At 40.2% G+C, this 19,523-nt stretch overlaps 1 long non-coding RNA gene across 1 annotated transcript in view; it reads left to right on the top strand.

Moving 5' to 3' along the window:
• The first annotated feature begins 2,870 nt into the window (after positions 1-2,870).
• LOC111176399 (uncharacterized) overlaps positions 2,871-19,523 on the top strand; it is a 240,884-nt gene continuing 224,231 nt past the window's right edge. The window contains exon 1 of the long non-coding RNA XR_016388636.1: positions 2,871-18,623. This is a non-coding gene — a long non-coding RNA (uncharacterized LOC111176399). The remainder of the gene's footprint in view (positions 18,624-19,523) is intronic.

Below are 19,523 nucleotides of genomic sequence, written 5' to 3'. Positions count from 1 at the left end.
ATCTATATTATACCGTTTTACACAATTGGGATAATTTTTGTACATAATATTTTGCATTATTCATTCTTCACTAAGTGTTCTTCTATGAGTGTTTTCCCAGGATATTAATAATTTTTGAGAACTTTTTTCCATTAAAATTGCAGGCATAATTTTCAGTTATGGTTGTATTTTAATTTCCATAAATCTGAACCTATTTTTGAATTTATTTGCTTCCATTCTTAGCTATTATAAATAGTGCTGGAAGAAATGTCTTTGTGTATAAATTTTGTCCACAGCTTGAATTGTTTCTTTAAAATGGAGTTCTAGAAGGGAAGTTACTTTGTTAAAGTGAATAACTTTTCTTACAGAACTTAACAAATACCTCCCACATTACTTTTTAGAATTGCTGTACAGCTTAGCACGTGCATCACCAGTATACAAGCAAGCCGACTTCACCTTACCCTGTACACCCTGAACATTATCATTAAAAATAAATGTTGGCTTATTTAACAAGTAAAATAGTATTAGGAGTATGGGATTAACAGATACTATATATAATAAAATAGAGAAACAGCAAAGATTTACTGGAACAGGGAACTATATTCAATATCTTGTAATAACCTATAATGGAAAAGAATCTGAAAAAGAACATATATATACGTATATACTTATATATACATATGTATATAACTGAATCACTTTGCTGTACATAGCAAACTAACACAATATAGTAAATCAAGTATACTTCAATTTTAAAAAGTATGTCTTTTATTTGAATTTGTAGTTCTTTGATTACTACTGAAATTGATTTTTTCCTCTGTATTTCTTAGCAATTTGTTTTTCTTATTGCATGACCTATCTGTAGTTGTTCCTTCCTACCTTTTTTATTTATCTATAGTAGCTTTTTATGTATAAATTGTGACCATGTTTTCTTTAAATATTATAAGGGATTCTTTTAGGATCGAGTGAGTGAGTTTAAAGGTCCCTGACTTTATGACAGCACTTTTGTGTGTTCAGAAGCACTCTGGTTTATTTCTGGGCTCCTGGCTCTTTTATAAACAGTTGGTGCTAGTTTCCTAGTAAAAAAGCAGCTTACGCAAATGTGTGGTATATTTTGTTCTGTATAATAATTGAAGGTCAGATTTATGCTTTACTAAAATCATTGATTTTTTTTTCCAGAAACTTCTACAGGGATAGAAGATAAATTAAGTTTTTAACTTTCTCTTTTGTTTCAGCTGCATATTTTCAGCTTCTATCTATTATGTGCCAAAAACAAGATATCTATTTATGATATAGAATGTCAAGCTTGGAGAGTGTAAATGACTAGGCTAGTGTATCAATAAGAATCTGTCTTCAAAATTTTTACCCTATTACATCAATTTCCTATTCTTATAAATAATAATGAATATTCTATGCTTTGGCATTTTCTGACAATTTAGGTATGTTTCAATCGTATGACTCAACCTTTTATAGGAACATTTTACAGAATTATTTTTAAATAACTGTAGAAGAAATAAACATTCCCAGGCTTAAAGTTGCAATAAGCAAGAACAGTGGTTGGTTCAGACTGACGTGTAGAGAATTAAAATTATACGCCATGAAACTCTACATTTTGCAATTAAAAATGCATTTCTTTATATCAGAAAATGATTATTTTATTTCAAAAGGAGAAGGAGCAGCAGCTAACTAAATTCCAAAGAATCTAGCAAAATTCTCACTTGTTCCAGTTTTACAAATTTATCTCAACATTTTATATGACTGGTTCTTCTACTAAAAAAAAAATGAAAACACAAACTAAAGGAAACTTATTTTAATAAAAATAGTGGGCGAGGGACATCAAGGTCTTAATAACAAACTTAATGGTTTAAAAAATACCTAAATGGAGACAAGAAAAAAATAGGAAAATAAAATAGGTATTTTTGAAGAGAATAAATTATTGATTTAAAAATCCACATGCAACCGAATGGGCTGTATGCAGAGATTTCTTTTTTTTTTTGAGATTTCTTTTTTTTTTTTTTTTTAAAGAAGATGGGGGTAGGAGCTTTTTAGTAATTAATTTTTATTATTATGTATTTTTGGCTGTGTTGGGTCTTCGTTTCTGTGCGAGGGCTTTCTCTAGTTGCGGCGAGCGGGGGCCACTCTTCATCGTGGTTCGCGGGCCTCTCACTATCGCGGCCTCTCTTGTTGCGGAGCACAGGCTCCAGACCTGCAGGCTCAGTAGTTCTGGCTCATGGGCCTAGTTGCTCCGCAGCATGTGGGATCCTCCCAGACCAGGGCTCGAACCCGTGTGCCCTGCATTAGCTGGCAGATTCTCAACCACTGTGCCACCAGGGAAGCCCCAGAGATTTTAATAAATCTAATTCTGGCCAACACTGTCGTATGTCAATAAACCTAGTAGTAAAAGTAAGTAGCAGTGGGCTGCCCAATGCCTGGACCTCTGAAGGCCAAGGGCCTCAGCTTTCTTCAAGGTACCACATGACCATCCATCTTCTGGAATCATACCACCAACAGAGTCCTTTATTCAAGTCTCTCCTCAAAGCTGTTTCCAATTCTTTTGCAAACCTTTGCCTTCCCTCACAAATTATGACCCTTGACAGGATTCTGCGGGTGGCTGGGAGCATCTGGGCCGTTGGCCTTGCTTCTCCCAAACAATGACGCCCAGGAGGAAAACAGCACTGCAGTGTCCAAACGCAAAACCCGCCCCCGATGATGGGACTGCTCCACATGTATATTCATTACTCACACTCAGGGCTCCAGAGAAGGTGGACAAGCGGGCCTTATCTTGTCAATCTCAGAGCAAACCATCTTGTGACTGTTTCATCATGTTTCATTAGCTCATTCGACCCAGGCCAGGCCCTCTCGCCTCTCCTCTCCCACCCTTTCCCTGAGCACCAGGCCTATCACCACCAGCTGCCTCCTCCTCGAAGAGTTTTTTTGGAGGGCAGAGAGTGTAGGTAGATCCAAGTTAACAATCATTTTTACCTTTTAGGGCTAAAGATTTTCTTTTCCCCAGAAGAGCTGTGTACAAACCCCCAAAGGATGTGTTTAATAAAATGCTGAGTCATCTTCCTAAAGCTCACAAACTCATGGGTTTCAGCACAACATGGCACGTACTGTGACGAGGCATCTCACTCTGGGTTTGCGGACTTCGTAGCGAATCATTTGACTCATCTATCCACGTCTCTTTGTTTGGAAGAGGGACAACAGCGAAGCTGGGTGACTGCGTATTTGATGCGATTCTGGGGCTGCCCGCGAGGATGGGCGTGTGTGTGCACGCGCGCGTGCGCCGCGTGGGTCCCTCTCTTTCTTACCTTCCAACGTCTCCCGCACGTGGTGGTGCCACCTGCGGCCTCCCCTGCTTTGGAAGGTGGAGACACCAGGAGGGGGAATGTGTATTAACCACATCACGGCTGGGTGCTGTGTGCTGAGCGGGAGGCTAAGCGCCTTGGGTGGAGGCCCTGAGAGGAGGAACCTGGAGCAGGCAGAAGGCAGGAGGGAAAGAAGGAAAAGCGAAAGGGAAAGGAGAGGAAGACACGCTCTCCATTTGGGTTGCAAGTGGGCTGGGGACGCCTACACAGTAGATTTCAGGGTGGGGCTGCTTGCCTGGGAATGTGGATAAAAATGGACACCTCGGGGCTCCCCTGGTGGCGCAGTGGTTGAGAGTCCGCCTGCCGACGCAGGGGACACGGGTTTGAGCCCCGGTCCGGGAAGATCCCACATGCCGCGGAGCGGCTAGGCCCGTGAGCCATGGCCGCTGGGCCTGCGCGTCCGGAGCCTGTGCTCCACAACGGGAGGGGCCACAACAGTGAGAGGCCCCCGTAAAAAAAAAAAAAAAAAGGACACCTCCAAATGCTCTCTCTTCTTTCCAACTCTCCCGTTACTTGTTTGGGGGCTTACCTCCTGTTGACTGCTTTATGTTTTTTGAAAAACTAGACTAATTAAGCAATCATGCAGTTCATTAGGTTTTGCTCTCTGTCTTCTGTACTGTGGCTCCCGGGCCGGGCCTGCAGGTAACATCCCGTTGCAGAGGTGATGTGCCTCCCTGCCACCTCCTGGGGAGGAACGTCTGTTGGACCAGAGGGTGGTGTCTGGGGTCTCGGATGTAAACCGGTACCTAAGCAGTGTTTTTTGTTTGTTTTGTTTTTGTTTTTGGCTGTGCCGCGTGGCTTGCGGGATCTTCGTTCCCCGACCAGGGGTTGAACCTGTGACCCCTGAAGTGGAAGTGCAGAGTCCCAACCACTGGACTGCCAGGGAATTCCCTAAGCAGTGTTTAGTTCCCTCGCTTCCTCTGGTTTTTAGCCATGGCATCTAATTTATTTTGATACGTTAAACAATATTTTTAAAAAATGCATGAGACTTTCACATTCATAAAAAGGGGGGCAGGAGTTTAAAATACATTAATAGCACTGAAGTGAGGAATCTGAGCAAGCCAGTCAACTAGTCTAGGGAAGGAAAACCTGGAGCAGTTCTGATGAAAACGGGCCCTTTAACCACCTCATAATGGAGAAAACTGTATAGTCTACATGGCCTTCTGCCCATCTATGATTAAGAATCAAGGTGCATTATTAAAGTTCATGTAAATAACATTCCATTAGCTAGTATTTATAACGTTTCAAACAACGCGAAAGATGGAAAATCTCTGCGGCATAATTGCATTATTCTATGAAAGGGCTTTACGTAGACTTTTGCAGACTATCCTTAACGTAGTCAACCTTTACAGGATTTTTAAATCATGTGAGATGGTCTTCTTATGTTGAATTCAAAACGTTTGCTATTGAGGAAAAAGACTAATTACAAAGTACATTTAGGATTCAAAATCTGGGAATATTTTTTTAAAAAACCCTCTCAATCACTTAATGGGTTTTGGAAAGCAGAGTTGACTGTGTTGGATTTTTAGGTTTTGCAAGGTGAGGATGAGCTTTGTTCCTCTTCCCGTGGAAATGGAAACGTACATCATCAGCTCTAGTCTGCTCCATGTTCAAAGCCGGGCCCATCAGTGTGCTACCCCCCACTCCTCTCCAGAATACCTATCATATGCTGGGACTTTCATAAATGTAATTTTTAAAAAAAGAGGTGCATGCTTGACCAGAGGAAAGAATGTGAAGGCAGACTGGGCAGCTAGAATCAGAGCAGCTATGGGCCGTCGGGACACAGGCCAGCTGAGGTGCACTTAGAGTAAACAAGGAGCCAGCTATAGCACAGCTGCTGGTGGGAAGCACACATGTGGGAGTCGGGATCCACCTTTCTGTGACCTTGGCAGGTGACCAGCCCGTGGGTGAACGTGGGGGTGGGTGGATGGACACACAGGGGCGGCATCCACCTGCACTCTGATTTTGTAGTTGTCTTTGCACCACGAGGACAGCCAGTTTTATTTGCATACAAAGAAGCACAAAGGGCAAGGGAGCTCCTTACTGTACAGACTTCTGTTATTCAGCTGTTTGTTATAATGTCATAGGTCAGATCACGTTTCCCCAAAGACAATGAGATTCAAATGCAAATCAAATCAATCCGGATTGATTGAGGCCCAGTGATGTCCTAGGTTCCTGTGAGTGGTGCAAAGATGCCTAAACACAGATCCTCCTTGCAAGGAGCTTTTAGTCTAGGGATAGAGGTAAGACCTACATATGTGAAAACTCATAATAAAAATAACACTTAATGGGGGTAGGGAGAAATAAATAGGCAGAGCACAGAGGATTTAGAAAGCAGCCCATGTGTAAGCCAGGGCTGACTATGAAAGAGCTGTCACACAGTTCTTGATCAATGGCCAAATTAATATTTCTGACAAAAATTGTTATTACCACTGAGAGGCAGAAATATCTCCCTTACACCTAAGATGCTCAGGAAGGACCATGGCTCAGAGATTTGGGAGCTCAAAAGATCTCAAGATATCAGTCCTTCCAGCAGCTTATTGGTAGAGATATGTGATGTGTTTATAGCGATCCAGACCCAAAGGGAAAGGATGTGCAAACATCAGTAGCCAGCGAGGGAAGAGAGGCCCCTCCATTCCAGGCCAGGGTCCTTTTCATTCCACCTTTTCCTTTAAAAGTACGTGAACTCCCCTCCGTTTTTTTCTTGATGAGTTTGGCTAACGGTTTATCAATTTTATCTTTTCAAGGATAAGGACCTTATCAAGTCAAGGAAGGGTGAGACTCAAACAGTAAAGGATTTAGGACCAATGTCTAATTTTGGAGGCTTGGGACCTGGATACGAAATTTTATATTGAATTTATATACTACAGGTCATAAGTCAGTCAATAACGGATTTCCTACACTGATTATATCCAGTATTATATAACCGGCATGATTAATTAGCTTCAACCCTTGGACCAAATTCCCTGCAGTTTGTACATTACCAGCTGGTTATGACTCACAGACTCAGGGACTCCATCACTTTTCCCCCCACTGTCTTTCCTGGACTCCTCCTGGCCCAGCAGGGGGAACAGCCAGCCAGCCAGCCTGCCTGCCGCGCACACCAGCAGTTTCCACCAAATGACGGGAGAACAGGCACCCTCTGTCTCTTATCTGGTGGCACTCTCCTCCCCCAGCGCGCCCACCCTTTGGCAAGTTTACTTATCTTATCTGTGACAAAGACAAGAGAGTGCTCTGGGGAAGATACCAGTGGGCTCGCACTTCACTCTTTCACATCATAGTACTCCGTTGGAAGGATTCTTTTTGAAAAGGTGCTTCTTGTTTTACTTTGAAACCCCTTCAAAGGCGAGTTCTGACCCGGGCAGCAGCAATGGAGATATCAGATTAAGTTTTGCTTCCGTGGAACACAGTTCTGAGTTCTGTGGGGCGTGGGCGGAGGCATGGCTGTCTAGTTGGTTGCCATGGGAACGACGTTGCTGGCGCTGTCTGTCAACTCTTTAAAAATCAACAGCCAGATCAATTTCACCATTTTGAGACTCTTCTAGATTTTTGAGGTGGATTTCCTGGTCAGAAGCTTTTGACAACTTTTTTTTGCCTTCTTCTTCTTCAAATTGGGCTTATTTACGAAGACTCATGACTTTTTAAATTATAATTTATTTTAAATAAAGAGGAAAAAGTCAAGTAAGCTGATATTAGGAACCGACTTTAAAGATGCTTTTAAGTCTGACCGTATTCTCGGGCAGTACCTATACAGCCCTATCTCTGATGACTTTCTATTCTGACCACATAGGATTAAGAGATACAAACATTTTTTTTAACTCTTTTGAAAATTTGATTTATCTAAAAGGCTGTATCTGTGGTGTCCATGCACGAAGATTTGTAAATTAAGGCATTTTATCATTATGTGCCAGTGTAAGTCAATAGGGTGTTACCCTGGGAACGATACTTTCATGGGTTTTCCTAAAGATTGAAGTCTGTGTTTATGGGAAATAAATTTTAAAGTGAATATATTTTAATGGTAAAATCCGAACATTGGCAGTGTTGGCATACTTAGCTATCCCACAGAGTAACTAAGGGACAGTGAGAAAAAGTAGTTTCACCAGCCATCTGTAATATTTTCAGGTTGTGTAGCGTCTTCAGGTTATATTACAAGTTGTCACTATTCTACTATGTGTTGGAATTGCAGTTTGTCTAGGAAATAGTTATAGAATGCTATTTTAAGGTCAAATCTATTAGTTTTCTGGTATTTACAAACAACAGTTAGAGTGTGTGTGTGTCTTTTTTCCCCCCAGTGCTTACCACAGACGAGTTTTCTGCAAGAAAATTATTTCTAGAAAATGGCCAACTTACTTCATTCGTATTAGCGGCTAAGGTTAAAAACAAAATGCAAGTGTGACTAATTCTTGTTACTCGGTAACTGGAAGCAGATACATTTGAACAGGAAAGAAATATTTGTCTAAGGGACTCATTTTGGTTCTCTGCCTTGTGACCCACTGAACTTGTTAGTGTGTTGAGTTCAGTCTTCGTTTGGATTTTAGGCGTCAGCCCTGAGAAGTGCAGGCGATTGCCAGTTGGGAAGTGCTTATTTTGCAGAGACTGGGATGGCACTGCCATCAGTGTGGTCGGTAGGGGTCTCAGAGGAAACCCTGCAATACAGCAGCTCCAATTAGCTCAGCCTTCTCTGGTGTCATCGCTAGGAGTCTGGCCAGGACACAGGTATGATGGATTACACTTCCTTCTCATGGAAAAAAAAAATTGAGAACCCCATGCTCTTCTGGATACTAGGATGAGTAAGGCTACACAGCCTAATTCTCACTGGGATTTTAAATTGTTTTTGCATGGCTTAGAAATTTTGGCAACCTGTCCAGAAATGAGACTAAAGGGAAGAAAGGCAATAAATAACTAAATCGGCCTGCACGGAACCTCCCAGCAGTCTGACCCCGGGAAGCCCCTTGTTTAACTAGAATTTGGAAGCACTGTTTTTGCTGCTTTTGCAATATTAAAGTGATGGAAGACAAGCAAGCTGGAGAAATTTTGGAGTTTTGGGTCAGGTGTGCTACCGCGGTACGGGCAGCTCAAACTGCATCACAGTAAGATGTGGATTGAACAAGGATTAATTCAGAAAGGAATTAGAAAGCCTGACATGTTTTTACAAGGTGTTTCAAATTGATTGGTTAATCCTCACAACATCTGGAGTGAGGAATCACAGAGAGTATCCCGTGGAGGCTGCAACTAAATTGGGATTAAAACTCAGCCAGAGTAATTAGTCCATTAAACCCAGGAAGGTGGTGAGGGAATTCCTGATACTGTACTTGGTCGATAGATTGCAAGTGATGCTTCATTCAGGGAAAATGAATTTTGAGTGTATTAGACACAAAGTATATCTCTGAGCCTTTGCATTCTGAGCAAGATAAGCAGAATGGCTTCTGAGGCTTTGTTTCCTGATACTGTTCAAATCAGAACCCTGTCTACTTCTTCTTATTTACCCAACTTCTGTCATCCTTTAAAGATGAACTCAAATTCTGTCTCTTCCACGAAGCCTTTTCAGCTTGTAAAAATAGCTATGATTTGCTGCTAAACACTTTACTTCTCACCTTCACAACAACTCTGAATGTTTTAAAGATAAAAAGAGCTGGGATTTAGAGTGCTTTTTAAGTAATGAAAGTCAGAATCAGACTTCAAACTCATGGATTATCTGAGCTAATACACGTCTTTGGAAAAAATGAAGTCCCCTCCCTCTCCATATTGTGTAATTAATCTACCATTTTATTTCACCTTTATCATTGTTTAACTGTTTTAATGTTACTCTTATAACCTCAATATTGCAATTCTTTGAAAGCAGAAACTATGGTTCTACATCTAATGAAAGTTTCCTAGTTGTCGGTACAAGTTGCAAAAGGTAGATATTTAAATACTGGTGATATGACTTGACTTTGTTTTAAAAATGTAGGAAAAGGACTTTGGTGCTGGGCCAGTGAAATCCTTACCAAAATGGAGGTGGCCCATGTATTGTGTGAAATGGAGAAACTGTCTCTGGGCTTGGTTCTGTTTTGAACATTCCCAGTGTTTATGGAATCTTCACTCCAGGTCTGTGAATAATCCCTGAGGGGGCTGCATAACCGGGTATGGAGCCTTGTATGGAAGGAAAAAAAAGATGTTTATTGAACTAATAAATGATTGAATACAAAGATAATCATCACATAGGAAGACTACACTCATTCATGATAGAGAAAAGTCTTGTCTCTGTAACTGGTCAGCTTGCACAGTGACTGCAATCTCATTTTCTTGTAGAGAAATTTCTGGATACATAAGCTTTAACAGAAACCCGCGTACGGCATCACTCTTCTAAGATTTCTATTTCGCTCGTGAATGTGTTGGTGGTCATCTTCCTTATCTTTCAACAGAATTTACAGCGTTTGCCTCCAAGTGAATTTCCTTTCTCTGTAGAGATGCTAATTTGGTTGCCAGCGTCTTTTCCTGCATAAAGGGCAAAAATCTGCTTAGTAAGAAAACATCAATGAAGTGCTTCATCTTGAAAATTATAGATGATCTTAAAGAACGTAGTTAATCATAGGACCAAAGTCAACCCGGTGTTGACTCTCCCAGGGCCTAGGGTAAAGCCTGTTATGAGTCATTTGGTACCCGTGTGCCGAGGTGGGATGGGAAGGTAAGCTGAGAAGGGTTGGGACAGGATGCTTGCTGTACGAGGAAGAGAGGAAAGAGCAGAATTGTGTAGCAGAGAGAGCTCATGTGTGAAGGTAAAAGTATGCCTAAGTAATGTCATGACTCCATTACCCTTCATTTATCCCATATCACACCCTCCCAAAGGGACACAGGAGATGGCCCACCCCTTAGATGCCTAAAGATCGTAAAATTATAGAATGTTCGAGCCAGAAAAGATTTAGAAACACCTTAGGTCGGCTCATTTTTGTCTGAGGTTGTCTATTTTTGCCTCCTGCATAAGAATCCCATGAGATTTTATGATCTTGATATAATTCAGATACAAGGTTAACTAAATAGCATCGATTCAGTGTAATGAGTTCATTCCCTCACCCAACCATAGAATCCAACAAATAGGTGTCGAATGACCAATACATGTCATGTCTGGACCACTGGTTTCCAGGGACAGAAGAATGAATAAGTCAAGGGCTTTGCTTGTGGGAAACTGGTAGTCAAGCGTTGGCATCCACATGTAAACATTTAATTCTGATACTACATAATACTTGTTAAAAGAGAGTGTTTATAAAATGCTATGGAAATACAGAGGAGAGAATAATTTCTTCTGCCTGGCATACTTGGGGAATATCTTTTGGAAGAGGTGGCATTGAAATGAGGGCTTAATAGGTGAATGGACGCTCCTCAGTTGGAGAAAAGAGAGAATAAGGGAAAGATATTCCAGAAAAGAGGAAGAGATGAAAAATACATGGTGAGTTCACAGAGCAATGAATAATTTGATACAGTTTGAAGGTAGGTGGGAAGGTAGAAATCATATTTCTCGTTAACTAAAGGCTTTATTGATCATACCTATTGCGATTATTTTAGTGTGTGAGAATCCCACATACCTCATTTCTTCTCTCTAGTTTTGAGCAGGAAGCAGCACTTATTTCCAGAATCATGAGGAGCAGTACGTAAACAGCCATGGGTAGCCTTCACAATAACCTGATTTTCCTTGACTTAGGTAAACAGGAACCAAACGCTGACACATTACCAAAACAAAGACAGCTGGCAGTAATCACACTCTACAAATACATAGCATTTCTGTCGTTCTATTTTATTATTTTTTTAAAGTATAAAGAATAAAAAGTGACACATTTACCAAATAGATATTCTTGATACTGGAAGAGGTTACATTTCCCATCTTTTCTTTCTAACCCATTAGAAACCACATCTTTAGTTCATGTTTGCACTTTCACTTTCACAGATCCCATTGAGAGAGCTCTACTATTCCATTTGACGTTGAACTTCAGAGTTTAAGTTGATGGTAAAGTCACAGAATTAAAAAGAGAATGTATTTAGCCAAATGTAGACAGCCCAGCATAAAGCTGAAGAAGCCTCAACTGCTCAACCTTAAGAGAGTTGTGAAAAATACAATGGCTTTTGAGAACAAGTGACAAATTTAAGAACAAGAAAAACCTCCCATAGCATTTCTTGAAGACATACCAGTACACTGTGGAGCCCTTTGCATCCTATTTTCGTGTTTGCATGTTCTCTTTGAATATTTGCTTGGCAAAGTGCCTGCTGAATATTACCTCTGAAGAATAATTAAAACCATATTCTGTCAGCCTTGCCTTAATTCGACTGAGCCATCCATTTCGATTGGATTCAATTCTCTTGCTGTAGGACTCTTGCAAAGGTCAAGGCTCGGCCCCGTGATGACAACACTTATTATTTAAATAAAGCCACAAGTTTATTTCTAGAGTGTTCCTTCCAACATTCAAAGCCCCACAGATTCCCACCTTTTTTAAAGGTTTGGTGTTTTGGTTCCTCCACCAGCATCAAAACTTCATATTTGTGAAACAATAATAGGTCTTCACCAAAAATCCCACATGCCTTTTGTTATTCTTTTAAATGCCATTTGTTCCTAGGAACACTGTGAAAGTGGAGAAAGAAATAGGGTGCCTAGTAGATTTTCAACAGAAATGTAAAAATTAAGAGGTATGTAGGTACCATACTACCCACAAAAACTTGGGACTGGAATATTTCCCACCAAAACACAGTTTTTATGTTTGAAGAACCCGTAGAATGACCTCAGTTTTCCAGTTTGTTTTCTTCAAATAGGGCCTCGACATCACAGTGTGTTTTCTTTTTTGTTCTACTTCCTGCTGGTCATCTTCTTTTCTTTAATTACTCTTTTAAAATTTTCTTGTGAAAACAATTATATGTAACTTCACATTTGCCCCTCAGATAGCACCCATTATCTGCTCCCCAGACCCATGGTTGGCCCGTCTTATGATGCATGGGTGGGATGCACTCAGAGCTTTCTTCAGTGCTGTGCTTAATAAATGCTTGTTAATTTAATAAAGAAAGAAAAGGGAGCATCTCATATTTATATCAGTATTCACTCTCTCAGTGTTCTAATAAAAATGGAGGCTTTCTCTCTATGATTTGTTTACATCATATAGTCCTTATGGGCTGATGTCCTTTGAGTTAGCGCTGTATAGCAACTAGCAAATACTAGGCACTACTAAGACATAAATTATTTTATTTTAATGTTGCCGGTGAACAAGACTCACTGTGTTTAATCTAAGCTTAAAGTTTTTTTCTTCTTAGGTCGCTCGAAGTGAACTTCAGGTCAAGTATTTGTTAGCATTTGGCAATAAACTGGAAAATACCCTTTGGGTAAAATCTTTTTTCTCACACATCTTCATTTGCTCTTTGGATTTTCACAAAAATAAAACAGTTTTCAATTCCGGTGATGCTGCTTTTTGATGCAAGCCATACTTGATTGTACTTGATTTGAAAACAGTGAATTATAAAGGAGGGTTTGCCAAACCAGAGTCATCTGTGCCTTCCCTAGGAAATCTTATTTAGGAAAGGCTTAGTGTAAAAAAAATATTTATCCTTCATAAGGGAAAAGATTTGACACCAAAGTATGCATTTAAACAAAAGTGGTTAGAAATGTTGTAAGTGAGGAAGTCTGAGAAATAAGCATAAAAGTAACACAGTGGGAAGCGTATATTCCAAAACAGACCACCAGTGAGCCTCTCCTGATGCGTCTTTGATATTCAGTTACTGCTGCTCTTCACCATTTTGTCACCATGCTTCTTTCTAAACAATTTGTCATTCCCTATCACCTCTACTTTTTTTTTTTTTGGTCACCACAGCTGTCTGAGTTTATTTTCCTTATCGACTTCTTGGTGTTATTCTTTTCCAAGTGCATTGTTTTTCATTCATCTGGAGTAAATAACACTCTTAGATTGGCTTGGTAAGACACTTCAAATGGAGATTGACATAAGGAAGCTTTGAGTTATCAGAGGTGAGCTGTTTTGTGTTATTCTCACATGCACCCTCTGTCCACCTCTCCCCAGCACTATTATTTCTGTCTTATTGCCCCTGGGGTACATTTTTTCTTAGTGGATCCATGGTTGAGCAACTCCCTTACTTTTCTTGTACAAGCTTTTCCTGGAGCTCTGATTTCGTTTCTTGAATGTCACCTACCAATGCCATCATGATGCTAGAAAGTGTGATACTAGAATCACATTAACAAAGACTGAGTAGTTAAGAGAAAGAATAGCTCATCAAATTTGCTCCACTTTTTTGACACACGAGAAACACAAATCCTCCAGAGACAAACTCAGGAGTAGAACAATTTCAGGCACCATACACCTTCATTACAGAGAAGTTAAAAACTGAAGAGATGGTTATCTGGGGTCAGTTTTGCCTGTTATCTCAAGCACTGGAGCTGGGCTTTGATCGGCAGACCTCGGAAATCTCCCTTTACTTGATTTCAAGTCACTGGGGACGTAGAAACAGAGATGGATGTGGTTGGTCACTGGAGTCCCAGTGCGCCGGGTGGAAGGCCAATCTTAATCTCGGAAAAGCACAGTGACTATCTCTTTTGTATCCTTTAAAATATATAACTCATTATAAAGTGTATGAAATACTTGGAAGCAGAAGTGACATTTAGGGGGGGAAAAGGCACATGACCTAAAAGAAAAGAGGTACATTTAGGTAATGCATAAGGGACTATGTCTCATTCCTCCAGTGGGTTCACACAGGTGTGGTTACTTACCTATAAGCCGTTGTGGCCCACTAATGTTGGAAAGGTGAGTGACTGTAGAGTACCACTGAAACCCCGTTCCCAGCTCGGAATTAGTGTAGACTGGTTTGTTTAAAAAAGTTGAACTAAGGTTGGACCCATGAAGGCATTGACGCTTCCTAATTACTCCCAATCTGAATATGATTTGGTTTCAGTTCATCTTTCTAATGTTTAATAAACAAATGGACAATAAGTATTTCCCTGTGCAGTTTGTAAACTTTCACGACCAAGATAAAGGTATGTACAATGTAAAATGATAGCACAAAAAAGGCTATTTGAGTAAGTTATCAATGTGATGAGGTATGCTTTTGTGACCAGTCAATTTTTCAAAATAGGCCCCATGTAAATCCATTACAGAAATGGAATTAGAGGGTAGCCATCTGCTTTGTGACACATTAAAGATTAGTTGGAATAGAAGCAATTTACTTAATTAAAATGTTTCCATTACAGTCCTGTGTAAACGTTCAGATCATACCTGTGTTGGAATCTTTCATTGACAGAGCATCTTTCATGCTCCCTGGATTAATGGGAAAACATTCTCAACGCTTCAACTCAATGACTTAAACCTAATCTTAACAATGTAGAAGGAGAATGCAAGGCATTAGACAGGTCGCCACTATCCAGGCTTTCCTGATCTTATCCTAAAGACCTTGAACTTTTATAGGCATAACTTTAATTTCAAGGAGGATTTAGAAAATTCACTTGTAGTTTTGCAGGTTTGGGTATTGAGTTTTCGAAAGACAGTATTTACCCAGTACAGCAAACATTTTTGAGTATTTTTGCTGTGTAAGGAAAAAGATTTTTTTCTGTAATCAACACATCTCCCAAAGTCAGCAAAAGGTCACCCTGTAAGGACATCAGAGCTTTTAAGGCCAAGGCCTAAAAAACAAAGACTAAACCGATGGGGGAAAATATCAAAAGGGTTGTTACTGTGTTAAATACAAATTCCACTGGTAAAAAGAGCTAGATGGTGAAACAGGCGAGCACCAAATCTCATATTTCCCCCAAGCGTGCCTAATGTAACTCTCAAACAACATGTGTAAAATCAGGTGCTAAGAACCTCGTAGAACACTCCTCTAAGTGTGAGCAACGTAAGGTGATTATGTGCCTCTGATGCTGGCTCTTGGTCAGGCTGCTCTCTGTGGATGATGTGGATGTAGGTGCCTCTTTGTCAGGGGAACATCCACCCGGGGGCAGCATCTCCACTGGCCCCTGTAGGTGTCTGTGGGTTCATTTTCCCTCGTCTCTCACCGCCTACATCTGGGAGGGCAGGTTATAACTAAGCAGTTTGCTGTAGTCAGATCGCATGATTCTAGGTTGAATGTCGATTCTAGGTTGAATGTCGATTCAAGGGACAGGCACTTTCATTCCACATTCTGTCCCTTGTAGTAGAAAAAATAAGAGTTGAAGAGTGAAAGGTAGATTGCTGTGAATTTTTACATCCTCTCCTGAAGGATATTTAAGACCTTTGACCTCGATAATTACAAAATATTTACTGCCCTGGGGTTTGTTACAAACTCATCCATTAATGCTCCTTTGAAATCTTCTCAACCATCCAAAGGAATTTTCAGCCCCTAGTTGAGGTTCAACCAAGGTGGCAGTAAAAAAATATTAAAAATCCAGCCACAAATTAGGAGAAAATTTAAAATATGCCATTTTTTAATCTTTTATTTTTACTTATCAATTTACCAAAAAAAGTTTCAGACATATTAAATGTTAAAGCACATCTAGAACAGAGCAATCAAAATACAAAGAGAACAAAGTTAAAGTAATGAGAGAATTGAATCAATGTCAGACAGCAAATTTAGCTTTGAGTTTCTAGAAAGTAAGTTTTTAAAAAAAGGATTAGATTGTATTAGATTAGATTAGATTTGATCTTCGTGAGATAAAAGGCTAATAAAACCACGCAATCAAGTAATGAAACATATCGTTAACTGACTTAATCTTACGAATATATGGATTCTAACAAAAATAGATAGTTTACATTCTGCAGGATCATTCTGATCATTTTGCAGGAGAATTTCCTGCCTAACTCAAATCCCATCATGATCCACCCTCAGAGCATCATGTTTCTCTCCTTTAAAGTACTTAGCTGAGTTGCAGTTTGTGTGTGATTATTATCTGTATCTTGCACTAAATGAAGGTAAGTTCCATGAGAGCAGAGGCCATATCTACTTTTGTTCAATGTTGTTTTTCAGGCACAGGGTTGGCATAATGAAGCATTCAGCAAAGATTTGTTGCATGAGTGAACTGTTCTAATGAAAACCCTTTATACCATCCCTTCAAATCCCAGGACATTACATTAAATTTCAATGAATTTTAATTCATTGTGTAATGAATTTCCTCTAAGAGAGTGAAGATAACACAATCTAGTTGTTTGGGGGTTTGATGATATCATTATTCAGGAGTATGGCTTAGAAATCTAGAGGAATGTGTAAGTCAAATGCCCCTTTGTTGTCCCTTCAAACATCAGGTGTCTCTCGTAAATTGTGGCAAATGCTGGCCCACAGGAATTTACAATTACATCTTCTGAAAACAAAATGCTTGAACTGTAACTCATTGAAGAAAAAATTGACACCCACAATTAAAATGAAACAGCGCACTTTCTTCAGTGGGAACTCAGAGGTCTTGTGGAGATTGTGAGCTATGTTCCTTTCCTTGGAAGATAATGCAGTGCAGTGAAATGAGGGGGCTTGGAGACAGGTCAGACCTTAATTCCAGTCCCAGCTCTGCCCCTTTACCTGTGAGACATTGGGCAGAATCTGCTGCCTGAGAGAGGGTTGTTAATAGTAAAGTAGAGCAATGACACCTGCGACTTCTGAGTTGTTATGAAAGTAAGTGACCAGGGGTGAAAAGTGTCCAGCACACCGTGGGATAATACATAGAATTTGCGTTTTTACTGAATGGTTATTTTGGAGGCCATCTAGTTAACAGAGCTGAACAGTGCCATTCAGCTTCACCAAAGGTACATCTAATGCCCTGAGGTGAATTCTGGAACCAAGATGACTTTTGGGGTCAATAATATATTAATGACAGTTTTCCAGGAGTTTCCACAATACCGTCACATACTGGAGCTCAATAAATAGTTGCTGAATTAAGAGTGGATGAATAAATAAATAAATATGGATCTAAAATCTCTTGATTTTGTTTTACTGTGGCTGGAATAAAACTCTAAGGCCAATAAACGGAGTTCATTTTAGCTTTTACTTTATTTTTCTCCACCTATGGGCTTACCTTTTGAAATCTGGATTTCTGAATACCCTTGAAGATTAATGAATTTACGAGTGTTTTAAAAGGCAAAATGTGTCCCATCTCCTTCTTGCCATCGTATGGCATATCTTAAAACAGTCTCTCTATATGTCTGGGCTGTGGTAACACACCATAAGCTTTATTTGCCCACAGTTTAAGTATTTAATGGAAAGGAAAATATCATTTATTTTCATAGCGTATTTTCTGGTAAATCTTTCTATTCCCGGAAACTAGCAGGCACTCAATGCACTTGGTGAATAAATGAGTGAGCGCTGTCTATTTAACTTCATTTGGAACCAACCTTAATTTTATTATAGTCTAGGTGGCCCTAATTGCATAGTTGCTTCTGTTACTAAAACTAGAATATCCATAATATCCTATATGAGAAATGCATGTTTCATGGGGAAGTAAACAATTATCCTTTGGTGTGGGAAACAGATTTAGATTTTAATAGCCTACACTCTTCCATCTGCTCCAACTATGAATTGTGCACACAATTTATCATCATGACAGGACGATGCCAGGTTAGAATCACTGGGCAGGAACAGCATATGGAGTCCACTCTCTTTTGAGAAAGTCACCAGACCCTTTGTCACTCAGTGCAGGTCAGTTTGCTGGCTTAGAGAGTCACAGCGTGATACAGAAGGAGAGGAAGGTATTCTCTCTCGATCTCAGGAGCCGTGTGCCTGTTTTAGAAAGAGATACGACTAAACATTTAAAATCATGCAATTCTATCAGTATCTCAATTCTCCAGTCTTCAAGCAATTATTCTAATCATCAATAAGCAGCTCAAACAATCGAAAGAATCCAAGCTTAAGATGAAAGGTTTTATAAAGAAGGATATTTGAACAAAACTGAGTGTCTGCACCACTATTTCCAATCCTTTGACAAGAAACATGAATTAGTGAAAATAGGAAGCCTGTGTTCTAGACACGGATTGTACAGTCCACGAAAAAAATAGTAGACCGCGGGTAGGCCTTTCTTAAAGTGAATGACTGTTCTAGAGATTTTCCTCGGGACTTTGCAGTGGGGAATCTATCCTGCCGTGTTTATACCTGCAATTGTTACCTTTGCTCACTAATTCTCGTAAAAGATGAGACGCATTAAGTTACCACTTTTTAAAATCTACTTTGTTTAAATCTCTTAGAAGATTGTGGAAACCACTGCAGAAACAGAAAATTTGAACGTCTCCTTCATGGACGACTAGAGCAGCTCTCCGGTCTATGGAACAGTTCCCCTGTCAATCGTGCAAGCCTGAATCTGCTGTTGTAAGTTTCACCACCTCCGGGCATTCTATACATTTCTATTTTTAAATCCAGCTTCTGAAAGTTAAGGATAATATGGTGGGGTCTGGTCGCCCAACCCTTCCATTGCCCCCGAGCCTCTCTGCCTGCTCGCAGCAGCCGCCCAGCATGATGGGGAGCCCAGTGAGGCTCCCTGGTTTGTAAACAGGCCGCCTCACGTTCCTTGGCGGTGATGCCTTTCCTCGCTCTCTTTCAAATGGAAGGCCGTGCAGTGCAGTGGTGAGCAGCTCGGGTCCTGCCTGAAGCTCTGCTTCCCAGCATCAGTTTTCTCACCCAGCGGCACCTGCACCCTGGGCTCTGGGGATTGCCTGAGCGCGTGAAAACCGGTTGGAATGAGCTGGGCGTGCTGCACAAGTGTCGCCCTCGGGGTCCGGCGTGGGCCTTGTACTCCCTAGAAGAGATTCCCAGAAGGGGACACTGAGGCCCAAAGAAAAGAGGTGGTTTGTTGGGGGTCACGCTGACCTAGTCTGGATGGGGACCCAGGGCCCCTAGTTTCTGTCCTGAGTTTTCTCTACTCTCACTATTTAAAAAAAAATTTTATTAAGTGTTAAACTTCCTGTATTATTATCAGTAATATAGAGAACAAAGCTAATTTTCAAGGGGGATTTTTTTTTTTATTCAACAGTGGTTGATTTACAATATTGTGTTAGTTTCAGGTGTACAGCAAAGGGATTCAGTTGTATTCATATGTTTAAATGTATATATATACATATACATATTTGTTTTCAGATTCTTTTCCATTATAGTTTATTATAACATATTGAATATAGTTACCTGTGCTATACAATAGGTCCTTGTTGTTTACCTATTTTATATATAGTAGTGTGTATCTGTTAATCCCAAACTCCTAATTTATCCCTCTCC

The sequence above is a fragment of the Delphinapterus leucas genome, chromosome 18 (assembly GCF_059928025.1).
Source record: "Delphinapterus leucas isolate spDelLeu-1000000601 "Yukka" chromosome 18, BTC_Dleu_Yukka2, whole genome shotgun sequence".
NCBI lineage: Eukaryota > Metazoa > Chordata > Mammalia > Artiodactyla > Monodontidae > Delphinapterus > Delphinapterus leucas.
The sequence above is the reverse complement of the archived record's forward strand: the minus strand, read 5'-3'. Positions and strand labels throughout refer to the sequence as shown.